Below are 5,000 nucleotides of genomic sequence, written 5' to 3'. Positions count from 1 at the left end.
CTACAAAAGGCCTTTGTGATGTCACTGCCGCACCCCTCCCTTGCTGTGCCAATGTCCTGCCCCTGGCCAGGCACTTTGGAGGTTTGAGCTACTCCCTGTGGATCACCCCACTCAAGGAGCGTTCGTTCTAGGCAGCAAGCCGGCTAGACAGGGAAACATCAGACGCTGCTCCCAATGCTACACTCGGTTTTTCAGAAATTAGTCGACTTTATGGCCAGAAGAGACCATTAGAGCATCTAATCTGACCCCCTGCTTATCACAGGCCTCCTGTATGACACAAGAGCTACTTTGGGGGCAAAGACATTCCAGAAAGGCATCTAGTCTTCATGAAATGACATCAAGAGATGGAGAATCCACCACTTTCCTTGGTAGCTTGTTCCTGTGGTGAATCATCCTCCCTGTTGAATATTTGTGCCTTAGTTGTAATATGAATTTGTCTCTTTTCACCTTCCAGCCATTGGGTCTTGTTATGCCTTTCTCTGCTAGATTCAAGAGCCCTTTAATATCCAATCTTTTCTCTCCATTAAGGCACTTCAACACTTCAATGAAGTCACCTTTCAATCTTCTTTTGATCAGCTAAACAGGTTGAGCTCTTTCAATAGCTCCCTAGAAGGCATTTTCCTCCAGACCTCACAACATTTGTTGGCTCTTTCTGCCCCAGCTCCAATTTCACAACATCTTTTTCAAATGAAGACACCAAAGCTGAAGGCAGTATTCCAGTATCAGTCTCACTGACGCCGTGTCACCTCCTGTGACGTTATTGACATAATCTGTAACTGTATAGATCACCGTTGCGACCGCTGTTCTATATTTGCAGCCAATATTGTAGAAAGGTTTCATGCAAGGGGTCTATGGAGAGGTTCTGATTGGCTGATTATAATGATGCTATCTCTAGATGTGTATCATTTTTTTAGTTGACGTTATGAATATTGGCTCTATGCTGCCCATATTTCAATCTTGTGCTCTGCTTCCGGTGTCAGTTCTGTCTAGCCTGCTTGATGGCCCATTAAGGACCATCAGCTATACAATTGCCCCATTGAGACAAGGCAGATACACCTTGTGACTCAGCAAGGTAGCAGGGACCTGCCTATGGAGAGAACTCTAAGGTTTTTCTATGCCACGTGCTGGACAGAGTGTCCTTGGGACAAAGAAAGCAAAGACCATATGGCAAGAGACTATAAAAGGCTAATGCCTCGTCTCCATCTTGTCTTCAATCCTGCTTCATACCTCTGGAGGGACTTTGCTACAAACTGAAGCTCTGTACAAAGGACTGAATGACCCATCCCAGCTTTGAATAGACTCCAGAGACTTGATTTGAACCTGCAGTTTATTCCATCACTGTTACAAGCCTGAACCAAGAACTTTGCCATTACTGTATGTGAAGGGTTCAAATCCATCTGTGTTTTGTATAACAACCTGGTCTATGGATTGTGCCAGTTCTTTTCCAGACCCAAAGTCCGGATTATGGTCAAGGACTACAGGCCTAGCAAATAGTGACCAGCTAAGAGAAAGCTGGGTAAACAGAAAGCCTTGCTTGCTAAGATAGGCCTGGTCAGCAAATTGCCAGGTGTTGGAGCTTAGAACTAAATGATTGTGTCTTATTCAGAATTGCAGACTGAACAAAGAATCCCTATTGTGTTTGTTTCTTCTCTAGGGAGACATTCTTCCCACAGATCCAACCTTGAGTTTATGAAAAGTTGGCACGTCAGTATAACATATGGCATCCTTCCACCTCCCTTCCAAGGGACCAATGCCTGCCTTAAGACACACAGAAAACAATCTTTATTGCCATATACTTTCACTCTTTCTTTGCTTTAACCCCTAGGAATGTACCTGTTGGACAATCAAAGGAGTTGCTCCATTCCTATGGATCCCAAATCAGAATTCAACATATATATTTTATACTAATAACATTTTATCAAAGTATTCATGAAATGTTAACTTGGTAACTTGAGACCATGGGTGGAGATATTATCTAATCTGTTAATCATTGGCTAATGTGCTTATCCTGTCTTGCAAAACCTGTCCCGGGGTGTGGAACTGCCTAGCCTGTCACTTTCCCCCGCCCATGGAAAATCTATATATTCTATTGTAATTAATTAATTAACAGTGTCTCTGAGCCTAATAAGCCCACTCTGCCAGCACTGTGTGTAATAAAGTCCTATTCTTGACCTCTACACGGTGTAGATTTATGTCCTTCACAGACACCTGCTGAATAAAGAGGAGATTCAGCATCCAGCTTGGCTGAATGTGTCTCCTCTCCCCATAGCTTGGTGATCTTTTGAGGAAATGGAGAAGACTGCCTTTGCCTAGCTGTACATCACTTGCAAAAGAAACAGGTCTTTTTGGTGACAAGTGTTGAAAGGAGCCATTAGACAAATGTGGAGACAGGAAAAATGTCCCCCATTTGAACTGGCATCTGTGGATGCTGAAGCCACAACACAGAGCGCTAAACACTATATGAGAATGGGTGGTGTCAGAAGAGTCTCTGCCAAAGCCTTTAGCCACCAGCAGGGGCCTCTCTGTGCACAGAACTCCTGGTAGTGTGATGGCTGCAGGCAGTGGAGAACTCCATTTTGGCATCTCTTTTGTGGTGAACATCTGCAGTGACTGTTTAAAGGTCTCTAGACAGTGGTCTTTGTGAAGAGCTGGCTGAAGAACCTTCCTACTAACCAGGAGAGCCTGGCTTGGCCTGGCAGTTCTTCCTTGCCGAACCTAGTGTGTCTGTTGGCTCCTTTTTTTGTATCTCTTTTCAGAAAAAGAAAAGATTTGTCAGCAGAATCCTTCTAAGTGCTTGTTCAAGACAGAGAGAGCCTTCCGTGCGGCTGAGTCTTGGTGCCATGGGGCATGCCTCACTGCAGCACCTCCTGCTGACCATCCTAGCAATTAGCTCTGGTTCACCGGTGCGCCTTCATCTAGTAGCGTCTGGCCACCATCTGTTCTATCATTAGGACCCATGTTGGTCTCAGGACTTCAGTGTCCTCTTACGGACACAGCCCTCTGGCTGTGCCCCACTCAGTTCTCTCCCCCCTGCTGGGGGGGGGGATGTCCTCTACCCAGACACTTGCCTCAGTGGCCGGCTGCAGTCCAGGGTGTAGCCACCTGTGTCAGTGGCTACTGAGGCAAAAGGTGTGAACCTCCAACCCTGCCATCTGTTTCCCTGGACCATTTCCCAACAGACCTAGAACCTTCCTCCACCTTTGTATAGGGCCTTAGTCTGGCAGTAGTCAACCAGGAGGTCACTCATGTACCCCTTACCCCAGCACTACTCTGATCATGGTGCCCTCCCTGCTCCTGCCTTCCTTCATAGCAGCCAACCCTCCCTCCTCAAACTCCAAGGAGTGACTAACTCTTGCTGGGCTGAGCAGCTCTTTATATATGGGCTGCTCCAGCAAGCCTTCTCCTGATTGGCTCTCCCAATAAGCCCTTTCTTGATAGGCTGGGTTCTGCACAGCCTCTTCAAGGCTGCCTTAATCTTTCTCCTGCTTGTTTCAGGCAGACAGCCCACCACACATGGAAAGTGGCAAATGAGAAGTCTGGAGCTGAAGGAAAGGTTACCATGACTCAGAACTGAGCCGAGGTTGCTGCGACTGAAACACAGATCACTAACCATTATCTGATCACAGTGACTGGTGGGAGAGGCACATCTTAGAAGCCCTCTGTCTACTCAGCTGTGGCTTTCTGTGCACAGAGAGCCAGACACCTCAAGGTCTGCAAGTCTTGAGGGAAATGGGGAATGTTTGTACTTTCAAATTTGCAGGTGTTGACTTGAACCATCAAATGAAACAGTTGCAAATACTTTCTTCAGGCAGGCACCATGGCTTAGCTGGCTAAAGCACCTGTCTAGTAAACAGGAGATCCTGGGTTCAACTCCCAGTGGTGCCTTGGTGTATGGCTTTTGTCTCGTCTGCTCACATTTTCCTGCGTCTTCCTAGGAAACAGAAGAGGCCTCCCTTGGTATCCAAGTCATTGCTTGCTAAGGAAAAGGCTTCTTTGGATAGAAGCATTGGGAACAATCAAATCACAAACCTGGAGTTGATGAAAACACTGCTATGACTGGCATTGGCATGGCGGTTGCTTCGACTGCAATTGCTGCAACACGAGAGCCTGCGCCACACATCCTTGTGATTCCCTGGAGATGTTCACACACACATGTCATGTCACCTTCCTTTTGATTGTCATTTGATGAAAAATGGAGCGGTTGGTAGAAAAGTCCCAGAGAGTCACACCGTGGCTAAGCTGGGTGACTCACCTGCTGGGTGGAGTTAGGGATGCAGCTCCCAGTAGTGCCTTAACAAATGTGTCTGCTCTTCCCACCTTTTGGTGAATCTTTTGCGGAAACAGAGAAGACTGCCTCTGCCTTGCAATGCAAAGGCTTGCAAAAGAAACCAGTTGTTTTTTCTGACAAGTGTCAGAAGGAGGCACATAAGAAATGTGGAGACAAGGAAAAGGTCATCGTAACTCCACTTGCATCTATGGCTCTTGAGGCCAGAACGCAGAGCACTAAGCACTGTATGACCACAGCAAAATCTAAACTTTACACCTTATTACACTAGGCAGTAGTTAGGTCAAGCAATTTTCTCATCCTACTGGATGTTACCCTCCTTAATACATAGAATTCCCCCTAAAACCTGGATTACTGTCCTCAGATGACCTTCATTTTCTCAGGATTCCTGCTGCTTCCAGCATAGGTGGGGGAGGAGAAAGGCAAAAACATGATGCCACAGTCTCCTATTTTATATCCTTAGTTCAAGTGTCTAGAAGACACTTGCCCAGACGTGTCCGGGTGGGCTCTGCTGAGTCACTAGGTTGGGGAATCCTCCTGGTGTGGTCTTGTGCAACTGAGTCATAGACTTGAGCGGTCCCCACAGTGTTGTGTTTGGGCATCTGTCACTGAATTGGAAATCCCTTAATTACAATTCCTCTGCTGATTCATGGCTGTTGAACACCCTCCTCGGCAGGGGTCACTAGCAAAATTATAGCCTATTTCAGTAACAACC

At 46.5% G+C, this 5,000-nt stretch overlaps 1 non-coding gene across 1 annotated transcript; it reads left to right on the top strand.

Annotated features, from left to right (window-relative positions):
- Positions 1 to 3,811: 3,811 nt before the first annotated feature.
- Positions 3,812 to 3,885, top strand: TRNAT-AGU. Its single transcript has one exon. It is a non-coding gene; the product is annotated as a tRNA-Thr (tRNA).
- The last annotated feature ends 1,115 nt before the right edge of the window (positions 3,886 to 5,000 follow it).

The sequence above is a fragment of the Mauremys mutica genome, unplaced genomic scaffold (assembly GCF_020497125.1).
Source record: "Mauremys mutica isolate MM-2020 ecotype Southern unplaced genomic scaffold, ASM2049712v1 Super-Scaffold_100033, whole genome shotgun sequence".
NCBI classification, from domain to species: domain Eukaryota; kingdom Metazoa; phylum Chordata; order Testudines; family Geoemydidae; genus Mauremys; species Mauremys mutica.
This window is presented reverse-complemented; position numbering and strand designations above follow the sequence as displayed.